The sequence below is a fragment of the Saccopteryx bilineata genome, chromosome 6 (assembly GCF_036850765.1).
Source record: "Saccopteryx bilineata isolate mSacBil1 chromosome 6, mSacBil1_pri_phased_curated, whole genome shotgun sequence".
Lineage (NCBI taxonomy): Eukaryota > Metazoa > Chordata > Mammalia > Chiroptera > Emballonuridae > Saccopteryx > Saccopteryx bilineata.
In genome coordinates, this window is record NC_089495.1 from 77,481,859 (window position 1) to 77,509,322 (window position 27,464).

At 40.0% G+C, this 27,464-nt stretch overlaps 1 long non-coding RNA gene and 1 other non-coding gene across 2 annotated transcripts in view; both read left to right on the top strand.

Moving 5' to 3' along the window:
• The window catches only part of LOC136308679 (uncharacterized), a 38,093-nt gene extending 10,832 nt beyond the window's left edge, over positions 1-27,261 (top strand). Inside the window, exons 2-4 of the long non-coding RNA XR_010726147.1 lie at positions 7,314-7,391; positions 26,254-26,394; positions 27,160-27,261. This is a non-coding gene — a long non-coding RNA (uncharacterized lncRNA). The remainder of the gene's footprint in view (positions 1-7,313; positions 7,392-26,253; positions 26,395-27,159) is intronic.
• Positions 1,782-1,857, top strand: TRNAT-GGU (transfer RNA threonine (anticodon GGU)). The gene has a single exon. It is a non-coding gene; the product is annotated as a tRNA-Thr (tRNA).
• Positions 27,262-27,464: the final 203 nt, after the last annotated feature.

Genomic DNA, 27,464 nt, shown 5'->3' on the forward strand with positions numbered 1-27,464 from the left:
TCCCAGAGGGATGGGGGAGGGAGTTAGGGGGAGGGAGGAAAAAAGGCTATAATGGGGTCTTGTGGTTGGGGAAGTGAGGGTGTTATATTGAGTGGGACATGTTGAACCTATGTTAACACAATAAATCTAATATAAATAAATAATAAATAGAAGTGCCCTTGGGATCAATACCAGTGAGAGGGAAGCAGGGAAGCAGAAGATGGTGAGGGGAAGTTGAACTGTGAAGTAGGCCCCACAACAGCCTCAGTTAATACCAGGGTAGCTACGGCGTTAGAAGGGCCCTTACCAGTTATCCTGAATTGGGATAAGATCCATAGCTCTCAGCCATCAGGGGAAAGGTATGACCTCAGGCAAGGTGCCTCTTGCCAGCTGAAGCGATGCCCAAAGGAGACGACCAGCTGAAGGTTGCCTACTTACACTGTTCCCAGCAGTGGAGCAACAGGTCCATCCTTGAAGGGCGAGCTGGGTGACACTTTACAGTGTCTTTACACATCGCTACTATTCAACATTGCAAACAGACAAACAAATAAGAATAGGAAGAAGAAATGAGATATAAAGATTAAAAAGTGAAAAAAAATTGTCATTTTCAGTCAATAAGATTGTATAAATAAAAAACCTAAGATATTCTAGAGGCAATAATACTCTACAAGATTACTTGATAGGCCCTGGCTGGTTGGCTCAGCTGTAAAGCATTGGCCAGCGTGCGGATGTCCTGGGCTTGAATCCCAGTCAGGGCACACAAGGGGAGCGACCATCTGCTTCTTCACCCTTCCCACCCTCTTCCTCTCTCTCTTCCCCTCCTGCAGCCATGGCTCAAATGGTTCAAGCAAAGTTGGCCCCAGGCACTGAGGATGGCTACAAGGCCTCACCTCACGCACTAAAATAGCTCAGTTGGCGAGCAACACAGTAGCCCAGACAGGCAGAGCATTGCCTGGTCGGAGGTCTGGACCCTGGTTGGATCACATGCAGGTCTGTCTCTGCCTCCCTGCCTGTCACTTAATAAAAAAATTAAAAAAAGAAAAAAGAAAAAGATTACTTGATAGATATCAATGTGTAAATATTGATAGCCTTCTTCAACATTAGTAACAAACAAGTAAAAGTTATAATTAAAAAAATCTAATTTTCAACAATAAAAGCTATAAATAGATCTCAAAAATACATCTTAAAATATTCAAAAGATGTATAAATTATTATTGCTTACGAGCCATTAAAGATATAAAAGAAGACATAGATAAATGGAGAAATGCACCATTTTCAAGAAAAGGAAGACAATATCTTACAGATGTCAGTCTACTAATTCAATGCAGTTGCAAATAGAATTCCAATGTAATATTTTCATCAGACTTTACAAATTGCTACTGAAATCCATATGAAAGAGAAAAAGTCTAAGAACACTCAGTTACAATTCTATACTTAACATAAGTAGTAAAGCTGAAAATAGAATCCAGGTAGCTTTGCTCAAAACCCATAAATTTAAGACTACCAACAGACTGGGAGATGATACTTTGTGCATATAGAGAAAATATTATGACACATAATATATTTGAAGACACACCACCATAAAATAAATAAGAGATGTAAACAGGCAATTTACAGAAGGAAAAACAGTATGGAAAAATATAGGACAAGATACTCCACCTCACTAGTAATTGGTGTAAATAAAAATAAAAATGATTTGAAATACAATTTCAAACTGGAAGGAAAAAAAAAAGTCTGACAATACTGCATGGTAACAAGTAAGCAGAAAAAATAGCTTACCATACTGATAAAAAATAGTGGCAGCCCTGGCCGGTTGGCTCAGTGGTAGAGCGTCGGCCTGGTATGCGGAAGTCCCGGGTTCAATTCCCGGCCAGGGCACACAGGAGAAGCGCCCATCTGCTTCTCCACCCCTCCCCCTCTCCTTCCTCTCTGTCTCTCTCTTTCCCTCCCGCAGCCAAGGCTCCGTTGGAGCAAAAGATGGCCCGGGCGCTGGGGATGGCTCCTTGGCCTCTGCCCCAGGCGCTAGAGTGGCTCTGGTCACAGCAGGGTGACACCGCGGAGGGGCAGAGCATCGCCCCCTGGTGGGTGTGCTGGGTGGATCCTGGTCGGGCGCATGCGGGAGTCTGTCTGACTGCCTCCCCATTTCCAGCTTCAGAAAAATTAAAAAAAAAAAATAGTGGCCTTAGCCGGTTGGCTCAGCAGATAGAGCCTGGCGTGCCAACATCTTGGGTTCAGTCTCCAGTCAGGGCACACATGAGAACTGACCATCTGCTTCTTTTTCCCTCTCTCTCCCCCTTCTCTCTCTCTTCCCCTCTCACAGCCAGTGGCTCCGTGGGTTCGAACCTCAGCCTCAGGCGCTAAGCATATCTCAGTTGATTCAGCATCAGCCCCAGATGGGGGTTGCCCGGTGGGTCCCTGTTGGGGTGCATGCGGGAGTCTGTCTCTCTATCTCACCTCCTTTCACTTAAAAAAAATAAGTACAACTACATTGGGGAATAATTGTGCAACCTGTAATAAAGTGTATAAAGTGCATTCCCTCTTACCCAGATTTTCTACTTCTCACCCTAGAGCTGCAGTACTCAACTGAAGCTGCTCAGAATGATCTTAAAGGCCGTTAAGAAACAGCTTTAGAGATTTTATCTTAAGAGCTCTGGAATAGGACTCCTGAGGACCATTGCCTTAGAGAAACCATCACACTTACGTGCAAGGAGACATGTTTGTAAGAACAAAAATTCGCTAACACACCAAATTACTATTCACAAGGGAAAGTCTAAAGAAATTGTGACATATTTACAGGTATAATGTAATAATGTGTATGTATATATGTACACAGAGATACACACACATTTCAGAGACATTGGAGCTGAAGCATGTTTAGTTGTTAATGGAAAATGGAAGGAGCCAGGAGAGACCGAAGTTACGCAGAGGATTGGCTGCTGAAGCTAGATCCCTGACAAGGAAGGATCCACGGTCTATTCTGGAGAATGGAGCCCAATCTCAGGTGGAGGACTTGGTCTTTAGGAGGCATAGCTAAGAGGAAAGTATCACTTCTATTCTACTTGACGACTACTTGACGACCGTAAATTCAAGAATGTATTTGTTGACCTGCCCCTCTCCCAAGAGCGCGCAGGGAGCACCTGCAGGTAAGCGTGCAGTGACAGTGTGGGAAGTGAGTTTGCAGGCACTCTGCCTCGCTCGGGTGGTCTCTTTTCTCAGTGAAATACGGTAAATCATCTGCTGAGGGATGTGGGGGAGGAGAAAGGCAGTCAGCAACAGTATGTCTAAGACTCAAAAGTGGTTTAAATTAATTTTTATTGTTTTTCAATTTACTTGTTGGTTAATCCAATAAAAGTGTTTTTATTTTTAAAATTAACCTTCTGTTTTTAATTATTTTCAAATCCACAGCCAAGTTTTTTTTTGTGGGTGTTTTTTTTTTTCACTTGAGCATCTGGCATTCTGTAAACCATTGACAGGACAATCGTTTACAAAGGAATCCGTTCCTACATGTGGCTCATAACATCAGACACAGATGCATCTTGGAATAATGCTACTCAGCTAGGCTTTATAGTTCCTAATCCAAGGACTTCACAATTACTCATGAACAGAAATTAATTTCTTTTTGAAATGCTATGGCTATTTTCAGCTCTATTGGCATTTAAAACTTGAGCCAACACAACTGAACATAAGTCAGAGGCAAAGTCAAGTTAAGAAACTGCCCTTCGTGACTCAAAACTGAGGCCACGCATCTTTTCCCGAGGGCGTACACAAAGGTTTGAGCTCTCTGAGTAGGCCAGCCTGAAGCATATGGATAGAATGTATTAAACAAAAGATCCAATAACAGGACTGTAGTTTTTGAAGGCCCCCCAAAAAGCAACTGAGCTAATTTTGGCATCAGCTACTTTACAAGAAAAGCTATGAGAAAAAAGGAGATCTTAAAATGTTCCTTCACTGGAGATCTATTATCAATTGCACTTACAGTTACTGAAGTCGCCCTTACAATTCTACACCTGCAGCATTGTGTGAGATAATTATTTCATTCTTTGCTCATTAAAAGAAACAGACCTCCCAGAGAGCAATGTGCATTCTTATTTTTTTTAATGGATTTATGGACTCAGAGTATTGAATACCAAATTTTCTGTGGGTTCCTGGAAAGACGCAGAGGGATTCTAGAGCAGACTGGTTGTCAGAGTCCAGGCGCCTTGTATCCAAGGAAATAGACTTAATTTAATCCAGGTGACCGGCTATTCAACACAATCTTTTCTTAATTAGTGGTACCTTGACCTCTTCTTGTGGAGTCTCTTTCATGATCTACATTTCTTTCCACTAACTAGTCTTATTTTCCCCACATGATTTCCCACAGTTTAATTGTAATAGAAAAAAAAAATATTTTTTAAAGTTTCTTCAATTTGAAGTTTATCCAAGTGGCTAAGAAGCGGCAATTGTTCTTCACACTAGTTTTATGAAGATAAAAGATAATCTACCCCCCCCCAAAATAAAAATTGTGAAAGGCGATTCTTGGATTTTCATAATCTCAGCAGCAACACTAGTAATAACAAATATTCAAATAAGAAAATGGCTTCCATTTCAAGTGCAGAATGTGGAATTCCAAGATAGGCCTCCAAGATTCTCAAAAGGAAGAAACTTTCTCGATATAATTAAAGTCCCCAATCAGTTTACATTAAATTAGGGAGATAATCCAGCCCTTAGAAGTCAGAAGGGTTTTCCCATTAGCCTTGATAAAGCTAATGTCGTGATGTGAAAAGGGCCATGTGTCAAAAAACAGTGGGGACTTCTAGTTGCTGAATGCCTTAGAGCCACAGGGAATCGGATTCTACCAATAACCAGTGAGCTTGGATTAGGACTCTGAGCCTCAGAACAGATCACAGCTCTGCACTGTGCATTGATTTCAATCTGGGGAGACTCTCAGCAAGGATCTAGCTCAGCATACGCCCAGGCTCTTGACTCACCAACGCTGTGAGATAACAAAACTGGTGCTGTTCGTAGCCACTAAGTCTGTAGGATTTTGTTTTGTAGCAATAGAAAACTAATGTGTTGAAAAAGTGCTGATCTAACTTTTAACTTTAAGGTCAAATTTAACATTTTACTCACCTTCAAGTTCCCCGGGCACGTGGGTGCAGCCTCAGTACAAAATACTCTTTTAAGAAATTGTAACTTTTGATTGTCATCTGTGTAATTCTGTCAAATACCCGAGAGAAATGAAAGGAAAGACAGTCTAAGACAGAATTCTAACCTTCTACCCTCGTGGACACAGCAGATGAAGCTTATTTTAAGGATACTATCTTGGCCCTGGCTGGCGGTTCACTGGATAGAGCATCGGGCCTGGTGTATGGACACCCCCATTCGAATCCTCATCAGGGAACACAGGAGAAGTGACTATTTGCTTCTTCTCCTCCCCTTCCCTCTTCTCTATCTCTTCCCCTCCCACACCCAGTGACTCAATTGGTTTGAACATGGCCCTGAGTACAGAGGATAGCTCAGTTGGTCCGCATCAACCACAGGTGCTTAAGATAGCCCAGTACTCGAGCATCGGCCCTAGAGGGGAATTTCTGGGTGGATCCTGGTTGGGGCACATTTGGGAGTCTGCCTCGCTATCTCCCCTCCTCTCACCTAAAAAAAGAAAATAGATACTCTTCCATGACCATATTCAGTTCAATTCCCATTGAAGCCTGTGTGATTGAAAGCAACATTATAACAGTCATACTCTTGAAGCTACTCTGGCTTAACAATGTGCTTTCAATATTTGAAACTTTACCTACTGATACACATGTGACAGACCTCACAACTGGTGTTTCTTAATCAAAGTTGAGAAATGCTTCTTTTATTAAACATTCAACTAAGACTGAGAATTTACTGTGTAAAGGATTATAATATAAAAGTGCTATAAAAGTGGTTTCCTGTTTGCTATCCAAAAATATTCGTATCATATTAATCCAAGCAAAAAGATAAGTCCTTTTTCACCTATTGACCCTTACCATACCTTTCTTAACTTTCTAGTCATTTCTTACTTTGTCAAGACCTAAGTTCGGGCAAGTTCAGACTGTAAATTCCGTAAGACTTCTCTTATTTCTCTGAGTTCATGGGAACAAACACAGCACTCAATAAGTATGGATTTGAATGAATGAATGACTGAATGGCTAATGGAAAGTGCCCTTTTCCCAAGAAGATCTGTTCAGCGATTTCTTTTGTTTGTTTTATAGTAATATATATGCATACATAATATGTACATATAGCCTGACCAGGCAGTGGTGCAGTGGATAGAGCATTGGACTGGGATGTGGTGGACCCAGGTTCAAAACCCTGAGGTCCTTGGCTTGAGTGTGGACTAATTCAGTTTGAGCATGGGCTCACCAGCTTGAGCGAGAAATCGCTGGCTTGAGTGTGGGATCATAAACATAGGCTCATAGTCGCTGGCTTGAGCCCAAGGTTGCTGGCTTGAGCAAGGGGTCACTCGCTCTGCTGCAGCCCCCTGGTCAAGGCACATATGAGAAAGCAATCACTGAACAACTAAGGAGCTGCAAAAAAGAACTGATGCTTCTCATCTCTCTCCCATCCTATTTGTCTGTCCCTATCTCTCCCTCTCTCTGACTCTCTGTCTCTGTCAAAAAAAATTAATATGTACATATATATTATATATATTCATATATTCTACATGATTTATTAAAAAGAGCTATAAAAAGGTATATTCATACTCCCTAAAATACAGTGAAGTGGCTTCTGAAACCCCAAAAAAAGGCTAAGTATTTTGTTTTGAAATGGAAGGTACAAAAAATATCAGAGTGAGGTTGTAATGCCATTGCAAGCTTGATTTATATACAAGTAGTAGGTAATTGAACTGTGTTAATTTAATATATTTTGCCTATTGGCATGTATTGTGAACCAGGGGCGTGGCCTTGGCAGGAGAGGTGAGTCTGTGGCTCGAATGCCGGGAGGCGGGACTGTGGTGTGGCCAGTGTGAGAGGAGTGGGTCAGAATGTCCAGACCTGAAAGTTTCTAATTTAGGAACCCTCCTTCCCTCCCTCAAGTGTATCCTTTTGTAGTTGATCTTGAAAAGCTACACATTTAAAGCAATAGGATCAGTGGTGGGATTCAGCCAGTTCACACTAGTTCAGCAAAACCGATACCTAATTTTTTGTTGAGTTCAGTGAATCGGTTGTTAAAATGGCACTTGCAATCAGGGTTCTCTCCAAGGTGGGAACCAGGGCAGTTGCCCAATGTGGAAATCACAAATTTACATTCCTTACTCCTTTTTAACGTTCATCTGCGCAACAGCATATTCTAAGTGCCTGTAGTAATAATGTTCATTCCGTCCATAGGTGAAAAACATTGCAAGTGAGGATGCCACTCAAGAAGCAATATGGAAATATCTTAACAGTTTTACTGCTTTTTGTCAGGTATTATTTAATATTTTTATTAATATTTTAAAATTCTTATAATCTGGTTTTGTGTTCTTTTATTGTTCTTATTTAAGTATTTAGTACATGAAATAATAAACTATTTTTTTGGTATATTGTTTTTTTATACTTAAAATGATCATTAGGGCAGAGAACCAGTTGTTAAATTACTTGAATCCCACCACAGAATAGGATCACTTTCAATATAATTGGGCCCTGAGTTTACAGAGGAATTAGGCTGGTTCTTCAAATCAGCTCTGTAAGGCCTGCTGCATTCACTGTGAACATGGTTCCTGAAGACAGTTATTCTCTCTCAACAGTTACTTCTTGAATTGATTCTGAGCGGGGCACTGGGCTTAGGGGTGAACTGATGAATAAGATACACAGCGTCACTCAATAAAGTATGATGTAGTATATAGTATGAGTTTTAATAAAGACGACTATTGGTTATCTAATTCATCCTGGGCAGTTTAGGGATGTTTGAGCTTTCTTGAAGGAGTAGTATTAATGGGGAAGACTTGAGGCAGAGGGTGGGGCGACGCACCAGAGGCAGTGAGAAGTGAGGAAGGGAACTGGGAATGCAGAGGGTGAAGGGGTCAGAGAAGGTGATTGCTCCGAGTCTGGCAGCTGGGTCAGTATGGATGGAGAATGGCGAAAATCCTAGTGGTGAATGGTGGGAAATGCGATTCCAGACATGGATGGGGGGCTGTAATCTTAAAAATAAAGTGGAGCTATTGAAAAATATTATTCAAGAACTTGACAGAATCATATTTGAGTTTTAATAAGGTCATTTCTACAAAACTATGGGGGAGGGAGTAACAATGAATTGAGAGAAACTTGTTATAAGTTGAGCACAATTATATAAATGATACGATCTGGAACTAGGCAGTAGTAAAAGTTATAAAGAAAAGAGATATTTAGGAAATTTAAAGTATTCTTTATTATCCACTATTTAACATTTTATATAGTAACTTGTCTGCCTTGAGTTGGAAAGGGCATAGATTTTAGAATCAGACACTCCTCAATTTAAATTTAGGTTCTCCACATATTAGCTGGGTAGAGAAATATCTCAAGTCTTTAATTTTCTTATCTATAAAATGGTGATATCCAGCTCACAAGGCTGTAAACATCGGTAACAACATATGTAAAGTACTTAGCATATAACTGAAACTTTGTGGTTAACTTGTCTTCATACTACTCACATATATACTATTTTGTTTAGATTTCAGCAAGTTCAAAGTTAAATATAATGCTAACCAACAGAAATCATATTAGTCCTCATGACCAACATATATACTTCCTCTATCTTTTAATATTTCTATTAAATTTGCTGAATATTCAGACCTTTGTTTTAAATAACATCATGGGGATGACGTCAGAGTAATGGCGGAGTAGGAAGCGATACCGATAAATCTCCCCCAAAACTCAACAAGATCTTCAACCAGAAACAGAAAAACCTATACTTGGAGCTTCCAGATTCTTCGCAATACACCCAAAGGTATGATTGAGTGAAAAATTGGCTAAATATATAACCAAACCCCGAAGGAAATAGGGAGTAAGAAATGCTCCGCCTTCCTCACTAACCTAAACAGGGCGGCTTTCTCTGGTAACTGTGAATATAGAAACTGAGGCGGGCAAAGGGGGTGAATAGATCCAGGCCCCCGCAGCAAAAACGGCCGAACCAGGCTGTGGCTCAGAGATCCAAGCCGAGGAAAATCTGATCCTGTGGCAACCCGGGCAATACAAGCTAACACTCGCGCCAAACCCAAACAAAGAAAGACAAGCGGAGCGGCCATTTTACCCGGTCTCCTGGTCGGTGCGCAGTTAGTGGAAGAGAGATTTCTTCCTAAGCCGCGGAAGTGGGTGCCCGTGTTGCCCCACGGAGAGGCAGGGACAGAGGCCTTTCTGTGGGCTGAGGGCAGAGTCTCTGGGCAGCCCCAGCGCCCTGGGAAAGCCACGCACAGGAGAGAGTGAGAACTAATCCCAACGGTGGAGATTTTCCGTGCTGGAGGCTGTTTCACTCAGAGGGAACCACGGCCGGCCTCATATCCTGGTTTGCGCGCGCAGATAAGGAGTGAGAGATTCCTCCGAGTGCCTCGGCAGTGCGCGCCCGTGTTATCGCACAGAGGGGCAGAGTCAGGGGCCTTTGTGTGGGCCAAAGCGGAATCTCGGGCCGCCCCAGCGCCTTGCAAAAGCCGCACACGGGGACGGAGCGAGACTCAATTCCAACGCTGCAACTTTTCCCTGCGGTTGGGGGTTTCACTCAGAGCGTGAGACTGCTGGCCGGATATCCTGGTTGCAGACAGTGAGTGAGAGTTTCCTCCAAGCACCCCGGAAGTGGGCGCCCGCTTGTGTTACCGGATAGAGTGGCAGAGCCAGAGGTCTTCGAGTGGGCGGAAAGCCCGCCTGATTATGCTAGCAGCTCTGACTGACTGAGCCTTACCCAGAGCCCTGTGCTGAGTGGAAATAGAGTGGGGAGTTGCCAGCAATTTGAGCCTCTTACTATCCAGGCAGAGGCAGCAGCAACCCCATAGCTGGATTATCAGGCTACTAATTGAGGAAGGAAAGACTAGGAGAAAGGCTCCAGAAACACGGACTCTCTCACTGTCGGAGCCTATAAATGCTAATGAGCCTCGACTCCCAACGAGAATAAAGCACAATACATGACATTGCCATAGAGACTTATCAACTGCAAACCTCTACCTGAGCGTGCCAAAGGGGCAGAACCCGGGGTACAGAGTCACCGACCAGGAAGAGGGAGAGAAAAGAAAAAGCAAGAAGATAACCTCTCAAAATCAAGAATAATCTGCAGACTTTATAACCTATCCCATTTTATTATATTTGTTCGTTTGTTTCTCTTATCTTCATTCTTGAGACTTTTTTTTCCTCCTCCAATTTGGCCGATTAACTCTCTGCCGGTCTTACTCTCTCCTCTCCTTGAACTACACTACCCATAAGTGTTACATCTCCCATTATCATTTCTCTTCTCTTCCTTTCTCTCTATGAGGGTTGCACTCCAAAACCCTTAACTCTCTCTCTCTCTCTCCTTTCTTTTTTCTTCTTTTAGTGGTTCCCTCTTTTTTTCTCTCTCTCTCTTTCTTTTCTCCCTCTATATTAGTTTCTTCCTTTCTCCTTTACATCTCCTCTCATTCAAACCTCAATAACAAACAAATTATCTTATCTGGGACTCAAACCTATGTTTGTGGCATTTTGGGGGGTTTTTACTTCACCTTTTTAACTCACTAGCAGTGCTCCCATCCCTGGCTCTCCATATTATCTAGTTCTTGTTCCACTAAATACAATAGTAAGTTTTTAATTTGTCCCCCCATTTTTCCATTTTCCTCTTATTCCTCTCATCATAACTCTTAGAAAACCAACACCTAAAAGCAAATCATTTTATTCTTGACCCAAATTTTTTCCTTATTTGCTTTTTGTGGGTCCATACGCTCTTTTTTTTTTCTTTTTTCTTTTATTTTTTTTTCCTTTTTTTTTTTTTCTTTCTCTCTTTTTTGCCCCTTTATTACTTTTCCCCAATTCAGGCCCTCCATCACAGGCATTGTTTGTTATAACTCACAGTCCACCACAAGATTTTCTCAAGAAAGAGGGGAGAGGAGAGGAGAGGAAAAAAAGAGGGGGGGAATAATTGCCTTTTTTAAAAATTTTTATTTTATTTTATTTTTCTTTATTTCATTATTAATTTTTTTTAAAAAAACAACTCTTTTCGATTTGTTATTTTTTTATTTTTTTTAACTTTTTATTCTTTATTAAATCTCATTAATACTATCAACAAAACCACCCTCAGATGCCATTAAGGAAGAGAAAATCGAATATCATGGATACAAAAGAAAGAGAGGTAACACAGCTAGATGAGGAAAAATCTATGGAGAAAAAATTTAATATATTGGAAACCTTGGAGCTAAATGACAGAGAATTCAAGATAGAAATCCTAAAAATCCTCCGAGATATACAAGAAAACACAGAAAGGCAATATAGGGAAATCAGAAAACAACTCCATGAACACAAAGAATATATGTCCAAGGAAATTGAAACTATAAAAACAAATCAAACAGAGATGAAAAACTCAATTCACGAGCTGAAAAACGAAGTAACAAGCTTAGCTAATAGAACAGGTCAGATAGAAGAGAGGATTAGTGAAATAGAAGACAAGCAACTTGAGGCACAACAGAGAGAAGAAGAAAGAGACTCAAAAATTAAAAAAAATGAGATAGCCCTACAAGAATTATCTGACTCCATCAAAAAGAATAACATAAGAATAATAGGTATATCAGAGGGAGAAGAGAGAGAAAATGGAATGGAGAACATACTTAAACAAATAATTGATGAGAACTTCCCAAGCCTGTGGAAAGAACTAAAGCCTCAAGTTCAAGAAGCAAACAGAACTCCAAGTTTTCTTAACCCCAACAAACCTACTCCAAGGCATATCATAATGAAATTGACACAAACCAACAGCAAAGAAAAAATTCTCAAGGCAGCCAGGGAAAAGAAGAATACAACATATAAAGGAAGGCCCATTAGATTATCATCAGATTTCTCAGCAGAAACTCTACAAGCTAGAAGAGAGTGGACCCCAATATTTAAAGTCCTGAAAGAGAGGAACTTTCAGCCACGAATACTATACCCATCAAAGCTATCCTTCAAATACGAAGGAGAAATAAAAACATTCACAGATACAGAAAAGATGAGGGAATTTATCATCAGAAAACCCCCACTCCAGGAATTACTAAAGGGGATTCTCCAATCAGATACAAAGAACAAAAAAAAACAGAGCCACAAGTAAAAGCTCCAAGAAGAACACAATAAAACCAAATTTAAACTGTGACAACAACAAAAAGAAAGAGGGGGAGAAGACGGAGATTAACAGTAGCAAAGGACGATGGAGTGCAAAAGTACTCACAAAATAGTTCGCTACAATGAACAGGGTAGGGACCCTTTTCATTACTCAAAGGTAACCACCATTGAAAAAACCACCACAGAAGCACATGAGATAAAAAAGATAGCAACAGAGGAAAGATGTATGGAATATAACCAAATAAAAACAAAAGATAGAAAAACGAAAGAGAAGGATCAAACAAGACACAAAACTAACAGAAAGCAAGATATAAAATGGCAATAGGGAACTCACAAGTATCAATAATTACACTAAATGTAAATGGATTAAACTCACCAATAAAAAGGCACAGAGTAGCAGAATGGATTAAAAAAGAAAATCCAACTGTATGCTGCCTACAGGAAACTCATCTAAGTAACAAGGATAAAAACAAATTCAAAGTGAAAGGCTGGAAAACAATACTCCAAGCAAATAACATCCAAAAAAAAGCAGGTGTAGCAATACTCATATCGGATAATGCTGACTACAAGACAGGAAAAGTACTTAGAGACAAAAATGGCCATTTCATAATGGCTAAGGGGACACTGAATCAAGAAGACATAACAATTCTTAATATATATGCACCAAACCAAGGAGCACCAAAATATATAAGACAGCTACTTATTGATCTTAAAACAAAAACTGACAAAAATACAATCATACTTGGAGACCTCAATACACCGCTGACGGCTCTAGATCGGTCATCCAAACAGAGAATCAACAAAGACATAGTGGCCTTAAACAAAACACTAGAGCACCTGGATATGATAGACATCTACAGGACATTTCATCCCAAAGTGACTGAGTATACATTTTTCTCCAGTGTACATGGATCATTCTCAAGAATTGACCATATGTTGGGCCACAAAAACAATATCAGCAAATTCAGAAAAATTGAAGTTGTACCAAGCATATTTTCTGATCATAAAGCCTTGAAACTAGAATTCAACTGCAAAAAAGAGGAAAAAAATCCCACAAAAATGTGGAAACTAAACAACATACTTTTAAAAAATGAATGGGTCAAAGAAGAAATAAGTGCAGAGATCAAAAGATATATACAGACTAATGAAAATGACAATACGACATATCAGAATCTATGGGATGCAGCAAAAGCAGTGATAAGAGGGAAGTTCATATCGCTTCAGGCATATATGAACAAACAAGAGAGAGCCCAAGTGAACCACTTAACTTCCCACCTTAAGGAACTAGAAAAAGAAGAACAAAGACAACCCAAAACCAGCCGAAGAAAGGAGATAATAAATATCAGAGCAGAAATAAATGAATTAGAGAACAGAAAAACTATAGAAAAAATTAATAGAACAAGGAGCGGGTTCTTTGAAAAGATCAACAAAATTGACAAACCCTTGGCAAGACTTACCAAGGAAAAAAGAGAAAGAACTCATATAAACAAAATCCAAAATGAAAGAGGAGAAATCACCACGGACACCGTAGATATACAAAGAATTATTGTAGAATACTATGAAAAACTTTATGCCACTAAATTCAACAACCTAGAAGAAATGGATAAATTCCTAGAACAATACAACCTTCCTAGACTGAGTCAAGAAGAAGCAGAAAGCCTAAACAGACCTATCAGTAGAGAAGAAATAGAAAAAACCATTAAAAACCTCCCCAAAAATAAAAGTCCAGGCCCTGACGGCTATACCAGCGAATTTTATCAAACATTCAAAGAAGACTTGGTTCCTATTCTACTCAAAGTCTTCCAAAAAATTGAAGAAGAAGCAATACTTCCAAACACATTTTATGAGGCCAACATAACCCTCATACCAAAACCAGGCAAGGATGGCACAAAAAAAGAAAACTACAGACCAATATCTCTAATGAATACAGATGCTAAAATACTAAACAAAATACTAGCAAATCGAATACAACAACATATTAAAAAAATAATACATCATGATCAAGTGGGATTCATCCCAGAATCTCAAGGATGGTTCAACATACGTAAAACGGTTAATGTAATACACCATATCAACAAAACAAAGAACAAAAACCACATGATCTTATCAATAGACGCAGAAAAGGCTTTCGATAAAATACAACACAATTTTATGTTTAAGACTCTCAACAAAATGGGTATAGAAGGAAAATATCTCAACATGATAAAGGCCATATATGATAAACCATCAGCTAACATCATATTAAATGGCACTAAACTGAAGGCTTTCCCCCTTAAATCAGGAACAAGACAGGGTTGTCCACTCTCTCCACTCTTATTTAATGTGGTACTAGAGGTTCTAGCCAGAGCAATCAGACAAGACAAAGAAATAAAAGGCATCCATATCGGAAAAGAAGAAGTAAAGGTATCACTTTTTGCAGATGATATGATCCTATACATCGAAAACCCCAAAGAATCCACAAAAAGACTACTAGAAACAATAAGCCAATACAGTAAGGTCGCAGGATACAAAATTAACATACAGAAGTCAATAGCCTTTCTATATGCCAACAATGAAACAACTGAGAAGGAACTCAAAAGAATAATCCCCTTCACGATTGCAACAAAAAAAATAAAATACTTAGGAATAAACATAACAAAGAATGTAAAGGACTTATATAATGAAAACTATAAACCATTGTTAAGGGAAATCGAAAAAGATATAATGAGATGGAAGAATATACCTTGTTCTTGGCTAGGAAGAATAAATATAATCAAGATGGCTATATTACCCAAAGCAATATACAAATTTAATGCAATTCCCATCAAAATTCCAATGACATTTTTTAAAGAAATAGAGCAAAAAATCATCAGATTTATATGGAACTATAAAAAACCCCGAATAGCCAAAGCAATCCTAAAGAAAAAGAATGAAGCTGGGGGCATAACAATACCTGACTTCAAACTCTATTATAGGGCCACGACAATCAAAACAGCATGGTATTGGCAGAAAAATAGACACTCAGACCAATGGAACAGAATAGAAAGTCCAGAAATAAAACCACATATATATAGTCAAATAATTTTTGATAAAGGGGCCAACAACACACAATGGAGAAAAGAAAGCCTCTTCAATAAATGGTGCTGGGAAAACTGGAAAGCCACATGCAAAAGAATGAAACTGGACTACAGTCTCTCCCCCTGTACAAAAATTAACTCAAAATGGATCAAAGATCTAAACATAAGACCTGAAACAATTAAGTACATAGAAGAAGACATAGGTACTCAACTCATGGACCTGGGTTTTAAAGAGCATTTTATGAATTTGACTCCAATGGCAAGAGAAGTGAAGGCAAAAATTAATGAATGGGACTACATCAGACTAAGAAGTTTTTGCTCAGCAAGGGAAACTGATAACAAAATAAACAGAAAGCCAACTAAATGGGAAATGATATTTTCAAACAACAGCTCAGATAAGGGCCTCATATCCAAAATATACAAAGAACTCATAAAACTCAACAACAAACAAACAAACAATCCAATAAAAAAATGGGAAGAGGATATGAATAGACACTTCTCACAGGAAGAAATACAAATGGCCAACAGATATATGAAAAGATGCTCATCTTCTTTAGCTATTAGAGAAATGCAAATCAAAACTGCAATGAGATACCACCTCACACCTGTTCGATTAGCTGTTATTAGCAAGTCAGGTAATAGCAAATGTTGGAGAGGCTGTGGAGAAAAAGGAACCCTCATCCACTGTTGGTGGGAATGTAAAGTAGTACAACCATTATGGAAGAAAGTATGGTGGTTCCTCAAAAAACTGAAAATAGAACTACCTTATGACCCAGCAATCCCTCTACTGGGTATATATCCCCAAAACTCAGAAACATTGATACGTAAAGACACATGCAGCCCCATGTTTATTGCAGCATTGTTCACAGTGGCCAGGACATGGAAACAACCAAAAAGCCCATCAATAGATGACTGGATAAAGAAGATGTGGCACATATACACTATGGAATACTACTCAGCCATAAGAAATGATGACATCGGAACATTTACAGCAAAATGGTGGGATCTTGATAACATGATACGAAGCGAAATAAGTAAATCAGAAAAAAACAGGAACTGTATTATTCCATACGTAGGTGGGACATAATAGTGAAACTAAGAGACATTGATAAGAGTGTGGTGGTTACGGGGGGGAGGGGGGAATGGGAGAGGGATAGGGGGTGGGAGGGGCACAAAGAAAACAAGATAGAAGGTGACAGAGGACAATCTGACTTTGGGTGGTGGGTATGCAACATAATTGAACGACAAGATAACCTGGACTTGTTATCTTTGAATATATGTATCCTGATTTATTGATGTCACCCCATTAAAAAAATAAAATTATAAAAAAAAAAAAAAAAAAAAAAAGAAAACTTATAAAAAAAATAAATAAATAAATAAATAACATCATGTTCTTTTTGGAGGAAGAGGTGAAGAAATAGATGGATGAATGGATGGATAGATGGATGAATGTATCTATGGATGTCAGTCAGTACAACCTTAATTATAAACAAGCCCAAATTTAGTGGTTTAAAACAACAACCCCTTTTTAGCTCACAATTCAGTGTGTGTCAGCAATTTGTTCTGAAATGGCTTTTGCTAGGACATCTCACCTCTGTTTCATTTGGTGTTAGCTGGAATCAGTCGTGCTTTGTGGTCAGCTTGGAAGCCAGTGTCCTCACTTACGTTTTTGGTTATCTGTTGGCTGTTGGCAGGGACAAGGAAGGTAGCTGAGCGAGCATTACACATAGTGTAATGCTTTCACATGGTGGCTGCTGTGGGGTTTCCAAGAGCAGTGAGAGGGCCCCTCCCATTGAAAACACTTTTCAGGCCCCTTCATCAAGTATGCTAATGTGCCCCTGACCAAAGCAATAAGATGCCCAATTCCAGACTGAACGAATGAAGAAAATAAATCCCACCTTTGATAGGAGGAGCTGCAAAGTTATTTTGCAAATATTGCAAATGCATGGGAAGACTTTGTGGGCTTTTTTTTTCTGTCATAGTCTATGACCATCTGGGCTAGCTTAGGCTCTTTCACAGGGTGGCTGTCACAGATTTCCTTAAACTGGGTTTGCCTAGCTATTTAACCATCACCACTCCTGTCCCTGCTATTAGAGTATCCCTAACTTCCTGTAACATCTCATTGTTTTCAGTTGCCTCTTACCTGAGAATATTTATTTTCTTTCACACCAGTCTCCTTTCCTTTCACTGGGTTTCCAAATTTGCCAGAGGTTGCTCTCCTCCAGGACAATTACCTCCTTGCTAACCCCAACTCCTTTATCACCAACACAGCAATCATTGGGACACTACAGCTCCGCACTGTGTGTGGTACAGCTAGCAGCATGCCATCTCCCCTTTTCACAGTCCCACTCTTGCTTGATGGCATACTAGTGCTGCTTGCGCCTCATAGTGTTTTGAAAACATACTTAGATATAAGCCAGATAGCCAGCTTCTTACTCCCACAAGTCACAGGTCTATGATATTGATGGAAAGTTGTGATGGGAAGATCAATCCAAGTTTATAATTTATCTTCAGGTTGCCCCACACAGTGACTAAGGCTGCCCACCTGACTCCTTCCTTTGTGCGGTTTCTTTTTTCTATAGATTCCTTAAGATATCAATTCACTAAACATAGTCGATATGTCTGAATCCAGAAAAGGAGGTTCCAGATGGACTTTCTATTCTATTACTTTTACAAGCAGTACTGCCAGTGCTGCTGTGATCACGACAGTGTGTCTGTAAAGTCATGGTGCACTTTTGACCGGTCACAGGAAAGCAACAAAAGATGATAGAAATGTGAGATCTGCACCTAATAAAAGGAAAACCCTCCCAGTTTCTGTGATGTGGCAGCATGTGCGCATGCGCAGATGATGACGTAACACCATGTATACAGCGGAGCAGCCCACGGCCATGCCAGTTGAGATGTGGACGGTACAGAGGAAAGTTCAGTGTGTTCTGTGGCTCACTAAATTTGAATCCGTGACCAAAGTGCAATGTGAATATCGGCACGTTTATAACGAAGCGCCACCACATAGGAATAACATTACTCGGTGGGATAAGCAGTTGAAGGAAACCGGCAGTTTGGTGGAGAAACCCCGTTCTGGTAGGCCATTAGTCAGTGATGAGTCTGTAGAGGCTATACGGGATAGCTACCAAATAGCCCTAAAAAATCTGTGCGGGAGCCCACATCAAACTGCACTGAATAGGTATGAAACTGGGAGAGTTTTCCTTTTATTTGGTGCAGATTTCACATTTCTATTGTCTTTTGTTGCTTTCCTGTGACCGGTCAAAAGTGTACCATGACTTTACGGACACACTGTACTTATAGTAATATTTGCCATTGAAGCCTCCTTATAACCCTGTAATATAAGTGCTATTATTGTCCCCCAATTTTTAGATGTGAAACCTGACACTTAGCAAGAAATTAAGAAAGTTACCCTGCATCTCATAGCCAGTACATGGCACAGCTGGATTCAAACCCAGGCAACTCTGACACCAAAGCTCATTCACTTAATGGCTTCTCTATATGCTGCCCTAAATGTAAATTATTCCACTGGGCATGTATTTCAGAATTTTTGCTTCAAAATTTAGGCATTAAGAATACAATGCTGAAGAGCTTTTTGTTATGGGGGGTGGGTGGGTTGGGGGAGGGTTGCTATAAGAACACAACTGAAACCAACCCTGAGTAAAGAAAGCTTAAAAGCAGAAATCATAGGTAGTAGCTATTGTAATACAATGGTACCTGTCTAGTTTTGTGGTTCTGTACTTTGTAGCATAGTGTAATATAGTACTCTTAAGTATGCTGCTCTGTGTAGCTATGGATGTAACCATCTTCCAGAAAAGAGAGGGGGTGGGGGAAGGAACTGTGGTAGCAACAGAAAAGGGAACAACTCAGAACACATCTCAAGGACACCCATGTGATGTAAGGAAAGAGTGTGAGACATGGACTCAGATTTTCCTGGGCCTAAACACTAGTTTGTCCGTTACTAGCCGTGATGCTGATCAAATAACTTAAACCTAGCTCTTCTCTAATAAAAAATAGGGGGTACATCACCTTCCCTATAAGTTTGCAAACAGTAAAGAAGTTAAAGCATGCAAATCATTTTTAGCTCAGAATCACTTCTAGAATATGTTCTACTCAAAACCTATAGCTATTATTATAAACATTAACTCTTTTGAAACAAGGAAGAAAAAATAAGTAAGTTTTATAATACCAAATCAAACTAAAAAGTTTCCAGTAAACAAACACAACTTTCTTTCTTACAGTCACTATGTTACTAGCCTGTTTCTTATTTTCTTTTCCATATTTCTTTCCAATCTTTTGCTTCATTTATTCATGAGTTAGTTCTCATTTGCAAAAGCAGACTTATTTCACGTTTCTTTTCTTTTTCTTTATCCCTTCTTTCAAATGCTATCCTATAATTTTTTTCTTTTGGTGGTGACATTTACATGGTTTTTGAAGATTTTCAATGATTAGAGAATGCAACATATATGATCATCTGGTATTTACAGAGACTGGTGAACAGCTTGGAATGTCTGGAACACAGGATGTTACGGGAGAATTTCATTGTCAAGGTAATTGAGGTTAGGTGATAAAGGACAATGAATCCCAAAGTAAGAAATGCAGATTTTACTGTAGGCAGTGGAGATTTTGAAGGTCTCTAAAAAGGTAAATGACATAACATATGTGTATAATAAAAGGGTAACTATGCCATCAGGGTAAAAATTAGATAAAGGTAAATAATGAATTTGAGTAACTTTGGTATCAGAGTAAAACTCAGATAACAGTGAATAATGGATTCAAATCAACAGAGACTGGAAGTAGGAAGATCATTTAGGATCATTTGAGGCCATGGCAGTAGTCCTGACAAGCTATGGGGATGGTCTGAGCCAAGGAATGGAGAAGACAGAATGGATCCAACGGGCCTTTGCCAGGCTGAATTCACATTTGTCAAATATTTATGAAACATCCACTCCATAACAATAAATGTTCTAGGCCCAAAAGACATGAAATTACTGAAGGTACTGCCCTCGGAGATGGACTCTGGGTAGTAATGACTGTACTATAGAATAATACAGCTGGAAGGAGGAAAGGGAGCCCAGGATAGGAGCCACTCTTCGAGAGAGCTCTCAGAGTGGGTGTCTGTAATTCAGTGACACAGAGAAGAGTCCATGAGGGAGCGGTCACGGGGACACAGCAGGGAAGTAGTTCAAGAAGAGGATGCAGCAGGTGCCAAGCCAGAAGCTTCAGTGTGAATTTCTGAGCCAGTAAAAAGGCTAGACTCTGGAACAGGGAGCAGGAGGTGAAAGCTGTCGGAGATAATCTAGGGGGGCATCTAAGGGCTAGTTCTTGGAGGGCCTTGTAGGTCATATAAAGGAGTTTTGGGGTTTTTCTTTGAGTTCCAGGGTAGCTGTTTTGCATGTCTCATAATTCATTTATTATTAATTAGCTTTGTCACATTTAGACATGTAAGTTGAACTTTTTTGAGCCTCAATTTTCTCATCTTTTGAGTGGGCATAAAACTCTTATATGGCTGGTGTGAGTGAGCATTAAATGGCTATTGAAAAGCCCTCAAGTGTTGAGTGAGTGTGAGGATTGAATGGGTGGAGAGCAACAGTTTCTGTGTTGTTGGTCTACATAGCTAGATCATGGTAACATTTTTCTAGGGAAAAAGAAACATAAGAGCCAGATTGGTGGACAAGAGAAGGCAACAGTGAGATCGTTTTGAATCGCAAGGTGCTCTGTGACATTCAAGTGGTTGTCCAGGTCCTGGCTGGTTCTGTGTAGACTCAAGCAATGGTTTTCCTGGAGACATGGATTTCAGAGACCAGTGTCAGAGACATAGGGTAGCCAGTACATTTTTTTTTAAATAATTTTATTTTTTAATGGGGTGACATCAATAAATCAGGATACATATATTCAAAGATAACAAGTCCAGGTTATCTTGTCGTTCAATTATGTTGCATACCCATCACCCAAAGTCAGATTGTCCTCTGTCACCTTCTATCTAGTTTCTTTGTGCCCCTCCCCCTCCCCCTTTCCCTCTCCCTCTCCCCTCTCCCCCTGTAACCACCACACTCTTATCAATGTCTCTTAGTTTCACTTTTATGAAACTATTCCACGTACGTATGGAATAATGCAGTTCCTGGTTTTTTCTGATTTACTTATTTCACTTCGTATCATGTTATCAAGATCCCACCATTTTGCTGTAAATGATCCGATGTCATCATTTCTTATGGCTGAGTAGTATTCCATAGTATATATGTGCCACATCTTCTTTATCCAGTCATCTATTGACGGGTTTTTTGGTTGTTTCCATGTCCTGGCCACTGTGAACAATGCTGCAATGAACATAAGGCTGCATGTGTCTTTATGTATCAATGTTTCTGAGTTTTTGGGGTATATACCCAGTAGAGGGATTGCTGGGTCATAAGGTAGTTCTATTTTCAGTTTTTTGAGGAACCACCATACTTTCTTCCATAATGGTTGTACTACTTTACATTCCCACCAACAGTGAATGAGGGTTCCTTTTTCTCCACAGCCTCTCCAACATTTGCTATTACCTGTCTTGTTAATAATAGCTAATCTAACAGGTGTGAGGTGGTATCTCATTGCAGTTTTGATTTGCATTTCTCTAATAACTAAAGAAGATGAACATCTTTTCATATATCTGTTGGCCATTTGTATTTCTTCCTGGGAGAAGTGTCTGTTCATGTCCTCTTCCCATTTTTTTTATGGGATTGTTTGTTTGTTTGTTGTTGAGTTTTATGAGTTCTTTGTATATTTTGGATATGAGGCCCTTATCTGAGCTGTTGTTTGAAAATATCATTTCCCATTTAGTTAGCTTTCTGTTTATTTTGTTATCAGTTTCTCTTGCTGAGCAAAAACTTCTTAGTCTGATGTAGTCCCATTCATTAATTTTTGCCTTCACTTCTCTTGCCTTTGGAGTCAAATTCATAAAATGCTCTTTAAAACCCAGGTCCATGAGTTGAGTACCTATGTCTTCTTCTATTCCAGTACATTTTTATATTAGTTGCTCTTATGCATTAAAAAATCTTTTCTTTCCACTATTGCTGCACATTGTCATTGTCTCCCTAAAGTTGAAAGAGAGACTCAAACTATAAAACAATTCTATAATCACCATTCTTAATCCTCCTCCTGGTGCAAATACACAAACCCCCTGTTAACCCTTTGCCTCTTGCTCCAGAGGCCATAGCAGGTGTCCTGGTGGAGACCTGGCAGCAGAAAAGACTTGGTGACTTGCCCTCCTTTCTATAGCCACTTCCAAGTTCCCCTCCAGCTGGTTCCTTTTTATTTGTTTCTGTCTTCCCAATTCCCTTTGTGATTTCCTCCCCTTTAATGTTTTTGCCCAGGAACTGTACACTATTGTCGTTCTTTTTTTTTTTTTTTTTTTACAGGGACAGAGAGAGAGTCAGAGAGAGGGATAGATAGGGACAGACAGACAGGAACGAAGAGAGATGAGAAGCATCAATCATCAGTTTTTTGTTGCGACACCTTAGTTGTTCATTGATTGCTTTCTCATATGTGCCTTGACCGCGGGCCTTCAGCAGACAGAGTAACCCCTTTCTCGAGTCAGTGACCTTGGGTCCTTGGGTCCAAGCTGGTGAGCTTTTTTTTTTTTTGCTCAAGCCAGATGAGCTCGCGCTCAAGCTGGCGACCTCGGAGTCTCGAACCTGGGTCCTTCCACATCCCAGTTCGACACGCTATCCACTGCGCTACTGCCTGATCAGGCACTACTGTCATTCTTCAGCTTGCAATAATATTGTCTCTCATTTTGATAGATTTGCCTGGGTTTAATTGATTCCTGACCTCATGAGTCACTGTCATTCAAATACATACCTGTGTGCATTTAAACACTACTCCATCATGACATCACTTGCCAAAGAGAGTCCCTTTCTTTACCTTGCCCAGGCAGGGCCCTTAGAATGGCTTGGGGGGGTCACAGAGCCCAGAGTCTGGAGCTGAGAGGGCCGCCTTGCCCCCCTACTCTGTCAAGGAAGCTGCTGTGCCCACGAAGATCTCTAACATCCCCCATGTTCCTGGCTTAAACACACACTACATGCACAATCTTAGTTTGTCTAACAAAGGTGTTTTCTTGCTTGAACCATAATAAATATTCACCCAACTTTTCTTATTTAATCAGATCCTGTGATTTTCCCTAATTGTCCACTTTTAAAGTCACTTGTCACATGGTTTTATAACCAGTTATCTGTCTATTTCTGTTACCTTCTTTCTGTCTTTTTATCACACTCATCTCAAGCCAGCCCTGCTCTGTCAAGAAACTGGTCATTTTCATCTTTCTCTCTTTGCCACTGGAAGAAAGCAGTTGAGGATAGAGGCAGACAGGCAGCCCCTCCGGAGGAGTGCAGCCGTGGTGTCAGGAGCCCAGGAGCCTGCTCCTCTGCTAGAAGTTCTGCTCGCAGATCATTGCTTTCTCCTGTCCGTGTGCCTTTGTACCTGGCTAGCCATTACAGACTGCTTTCCTCCACCTCCCAACTGCCTTAACCACCCTGGTTTTTGTTGGGCTCACTGCTCCTTGACCTCAAGTTTTGGAGGATCTGGGAAACTTTGCTAGTTAGTTCAACATGCAGTTTCACCCAAGGTTGGGGTAGGTGCCTCCGCCTGTATGTGCAAAATACTGTGTGTGTGTGTGTGTGTGTGTGTGTGTGTGTGTGGACACACATCCTTCACAGTGGCCCAGTACTGTATTGCCATTATCCTTGGGCTTGTCTATCTTCCCAATTAGATCATGACCCCCACCCACTGGAGACCACCTCAGTCTCCTCAGCTCTGACCTCACCATTAAGCCTGAGTAGATACTGAGAAAATACTTATGCAATGGATGTGAACATTTCTTCATTCTTTCATCATCGTGCTAACATTAGATACGCTGTTGTATATTAAGTACCTTATCGACATAAAATATTTCTTTATTCTTACATTTACCTTCCTTTGATGTCTTTTCATCTCCTAAAACCATTTCTTACAGGAATTCTTTATTATATAATATTTCTTTTTCAGTGCCTTCATAATTTGTCTATTTTATTGTCCAGCATCACTTTTTTCTCATTTTTCTTGCATACTTTGAAGTACCTTGAGGTGTGCCTTTAGTTGTACCTGATATCTTAATCATCCTGAAATTAGTGTCCCCAAGCAGTATAGTAAGTTGTTTCAAAATTATCAAGCTGATTTTTTAAACTATCCTCATCAGGAAATCTGAGAGTCTCTGGAATTCACATCCCCTTCCCCTACTTTTATTTTAATAGCCACCTTTCAGGTGAAAGTTTATCTACCAAGTGTGTCAGGACTAAAGAAGTAAAAATTGGAGAACTATTCAATATTATATAAATGTCTCTAGACTGAATTTTAATTTTATTTGTGAGTGATTATGAAGCTCAAATCACAACTCAAAATATGCAAGAAAGAAAACTGTTTAATTTTAATACAAATTTTTTTTCACTGGAAATAGAAATCAATTATAATCTCTTTTGGGTTTCATCCTCTTTTCTAGAACTTAAAGAAGGATTTTTGGGTCCTCTGGCATCATTTCTTTCTTATGTTACTCATTCAGTCAGTGTTTGTTTAGTATGTGACAGGCAGTATTTCAGCAGGGAACAAAACTTTCTGCTTTCATGGAAACAAATATACACATACATACATATATAAGTAAATAGAGATGTGTATACTGTTAGGTGGTGACGGATGTATAAAGGAAAATAGCTCAGGGGACAGGAAATCCCAAGTGGGGACTACTATTTCAGATAGGTTAGTCAAGACTTAATTCCTCTGGTATGGTGAGATTTGAGTCATAAGGATGGGGGAATTCTAGAAGGAAAAAGTATAGATATGCAGGTAGGAAGGGAAGATAAGACTGAGCCTCAGGGTTTCCTAGAAAGAATAGAAAAGGAGGTTTTAGTGTAAAAAAAAAAAAAAGACTAAGAAAAGATCAAGGAGGTAGGAAGAAAACCAGAAGTTTTGGAAAGCTAGAAACCTGCCTGGTGGAGAAAGTGCCTCAATGAGAAGGGAATGAGTCCCTGGCCGGTTTGCTCAGTGGTAGAGTGCCGGCCCAGTGTGTGGAAGTCCCCGGTTCGATTCCCAACCAGGGCACACAGAAGAAACGACCATCTGCTTCTCCACTCTTCCCCCTCTCCTTTCTCTCTATCTCTCTCTTCTGCTCCCACAGCCAAGGCACCATTGGAGCAAAGTTGGCCTGGGTGCTGAGGATGGCTCTGTGGCCTCTGCCTCAGGCACTAGAGTGGCTCTGGTTGCAGCAGAGCAACAGCCCAGATGGGCAGAGCATCACCCCCTGGTGGGTATGCCAGGTGGATCCCTGTCAGGCACTTGTGGGAGTCTGTCTCTCTGCCTCCCCACTTCTCACTTCAGAAAAATATAAAAAAAAAAAGAAAGAAAGAAAAAGAAGGGAATGAATGACAAGCTATAATCAATGCTGCTATTGGTTTGAGTGAGATGAGGACTGAGCATTGACCCTCTATTGAAGGTTATACTCTGAGATAACGTGTGTCCCTTAGGCCCTCTACTATTGGTCTACACAAGTACTTCTCCATTGGGTTCTATCTTTCCTACTGGCTCTGTGAGGAACCAACCTACTTCTTTCAAGCCATACTGGGTTGTGGGGTCTCTTGAGGCAAAGACTCTAGCTACCTAGGACAGGAGAAAGACATTTTTTCAGGAGAACCCTGAGATATTTTCTGTAGCAAACCTATACAATGGAGTGTGGGGCTCTTCCAGATTTTCTAAAACCCATTCAAAAGACTATGCTATTTATTTATCTTCATCTTCCTCAAAAATGGGAGGGAGTAAAGCTTGGAATTCTTGTCAAAGAACAACTAACATCTAAATTCTCCTTTGATTTCCAATTCTATACCTTTCCTACAACTCAGGAAGTCTTTATTTAGTAGAAGAACATGGGGTGAAGTGGGGTGAAGACTTATTATGTATTCTTTCTCATACATTATTTAAACTTTGAATTCTATCAGGTTTTGTCAGAATATACACTTTTACTCAGAATAAGAAGCTTTCTTACCTTGCTGTGCTAGCAACCGTTTCCTGATATGAGGAGCCCAGCATGGCAGCCTCTTGAATGCAAAGAATAATTAAAGAATAACAGAAATACGGAGGTGAGTTTTATTTTTATTCCAATATCTTTACATTTTTTTAATGTAAATGTTCATCTATTTTACCTGCTGTTAGTAATGTATATTTTGATTCTGGGGAAGTGAAGTGATCTCTGCCTTCTCTTTCCTTTATTTCTCCTCCTCTGAAGAGACATTTTGCTGTGGGTCTGTCTGATTCCACACACTGAGTGGAACGTCGCTTCTAAGGGACAAGCATCCTCATGTACAGTACTTTCCCACAGCCGTTTGCTGTCTGACTCTTTCCACCGAGAGCCAGGCCTGCTCACCTGCAGGCGAGTGCAGGCTCTTGTGACTTCATTTTGGTTCGGGCTCTCTCTCTTTTGGTACCTTCTCTTCCTCCAGTTTGGTGGCTCTGCTCAGCTCAGCCCAGCTTGGTCTTGGACACTGAAAGTAAATGTGCACTTTTTTTCCATTCTGCCTTCTTTTTGTTGTTGCTGTTTATTTGCTTCCTGATATAATTTTTTGTTCTTGTTGTTGGAAGAAGGACATGATTTTAGCCTTTCCTTCCTTTACAAAGTAGAACCAAGTTCTAGTTTTGGGATTGAGGTCAGAATAAAGATATAAACAAGATAGCTTTGTGGCTTGCTTTAGACCAAAGCTTTTTATTTTAAAATTTTTATAGATACATAATTTAAATAAAGAAAATTCAGCATTTTTAAGTATACAATTCAGGGGGTTTTAATATATTTACTATGTTGTACAGCTATCATCACTATCTAATTCCAGAATATTTTCGTTCCCATAAAGAAACCTCTTACCCACCAGCAGCCACTTCCCAGTTTCCCTTCCCTCGGGCCCTGGCAACGACTATTCTACTTTACGTCTCTTTGGATTCGCCAGTTCTGTACATTTTTAGGTAAGTGGAGTCATACATATGTGGCCTTTTGTGTCTGGCTTCTTTTACTTAATATAATGATTGGATCTTATTAATTTAGGGAAAAAGAGTCTTCTGTGTAGTTCTGTTGAGTTCATTAGAAGCTGCCAATGGCCCTGGCCAGATAGCTCAGTTGGGTAGAGCTTCGCCCCAAAGCTCAGGGGTTGCCGGTTTGATC